Below are 2,043 nucleotides of genomic sequence, written 5' to 3' on the forward strand. Positions count from 1 at the left end.
ATGTTTATCTTGTATACTGCTTCTCTGCTGAATCTTTCTATTAGTTCCAGTGGTTTTCTCATGGAGTCTTTAGGGTTTTCTGTGTATAGTATTGTATCATCTGCAAACACGGACAGTTTAACTTCTTCATTATCAATTTGGATGCCCTTTATTTCTTTTTCTTGCCTTATTGCGCAGCTAGAACGTCAGCACAATGTAAAATAGGAGTGGTGACAAAGGGCATCCTTGTCTTGTTCCTGTTCTCAAGAGGAATGTTTTAAGCCTCTCTCCATCAAGAATGATGTTGGCTGTTGGTTTTGCATAGATGCCATTTATTATGTTAAGAAACTTCCCTTCAATACCTATTTTATTGAGAGTTTTTATCAGGAATGGGTGTTGGACTTTGTTGAATACCTTTTCTGCATCAATTGAGATGATCATGTGATTCTTTTCTTTTATGTGGTGGATTACGTTGATTGATTTTCTAATGTTGAACCATTCTTGCATACCTGGTATGAATCCTACTTGGTCATGGTGCATTTTTTTTTTTTTTTTATGATGCTGAATTCTATTGGCTAGAATTTTGTTGAGAAGATTTTCATCTATATTCATGAGAGATATTGGTGTATAATTTTCTTTTTTTGTGGCAACTTTGCCTGGTTTTCATATCAGGGTTATGCTGCCTTCATAGAATGAATTCAGAAGTGTCGCTTCCTTTTCTATGTTCTGAAATAGTCTCAGTAGCACTGGTACAAGTTCTTCTCTGAATGTTTGGTAGAATTCTCCAGTGAAGCCATCTTGGCCAGGGTTTTTTTTTGTTGGGAGTTTTTTTATTACCTTTTCAATATCTTCTCTTGTTATGGGTCTCTTCAGATTTTCAACATCACTTTGTTGTAGTTTGGGTAGGCCGTGTGTTTCTAGAAATTTATGCATTTCCTCTAGGTTTCCAAATTTGTGGGACTATAGTTTTTCACACTACTCTGTTATGATCCTTTTTTTTTTCAGTTCGGTCTGTTTTAATGTCCCCCATTTCATTTCTTATTTGGGTTATTTGTGTCCTCTCCTGTTTTTCTTTTGTCAGTCTGGCCAGTGGTTTGTAGATTTTGTTGATTGTTTCAAAGAACCAACTTTTGGTTTTGTTGATTCTTTCTATTGTTTTTCTATTCTCTATTTCATTTATTTCGGCTCTAATCTTTATTATTTCCTTTCTTCTGGTGGCTGCGGGCTTTTTTTGCTATTCTCTTTCTATTTGTTTGAGTTGTGTAGTTAATGTTTTGATTTTGTCCTTTTCTTCTTTTTTGATGTGTGGATCTATTACTGTAAATTATCCTCTGAGGACTGCCTTTGCTGTGTCACAAATGTTTTGGTATGATGTGTTTTCATTCTCATTTGATTCTAGGAAATTTTTACTCCGTTTCTGATTTCTTCTGTTATCCAGTGGTTTATAAGCAGGGTGTTATTCAGTTTCCACGTAATTGATTTTTTTTCCCTGCTCTTTCTGTTGATAATTTCTACCTTGATGGTATTGTGGTCAGAGAAGATACTCTGTATTATCTCAGTGTTTTGGATCTTATTGAGGATTGCTCTGTGGCCTAAGATGTGGTCTATTTTGGAGAACGTTCCATGTGCATTGGGAAAGAATGTGTACTTTGCACCTGTAGGGTGGAGTGTTCTATATATATCTATGAGGTCAAGTTGAGTGATTGTGACCTTTAGGTCTTCTGTATCTTTGCTGAGTTTCTTTTCAGATGTTCTGTCCTTTACCGATAGTGGTGGGTTGAAGTCTCCTACTATTATTGAGGAACTGTCGATTTACCTTTTAAGTGCTGTTAGAGTTTGTTTTATGTATTTTGGAGCCCTGTCATTGGGTATGTAGATGTTTATTATGGGTATGTCTTCATGATGGATCATCCCCTTAATCATTATATAGTGTCCTTCTTTGTCTTTTATGGTGGACTTTGTTTTAAACTCTATTTTATCTGAAATTAGTATTGCCACTCCTGCTCTTTTTTGGTAGCAGTTTGCTAGATATATTTTTTTCCAACCTTTGATTTTTAATAAATT

The sequence above is a fragment of the Trichechus manatus genome, unplaced genomic scaffold (genome assembly GCF_000243295.1).
Source record: "Trichechus manatus latirostris isolate Lorelei unplaced genomic scaffold, TriManLat1.0 scaffold00075, whole genome shotgun sequence".
NCBI classification, from domain to species: domain Eukaryota; kingdom Metazoa; phylum Chordata; class Mammalia; order Sirenia; family Trichechidae; genus Trichechus; species Trichechus manatus.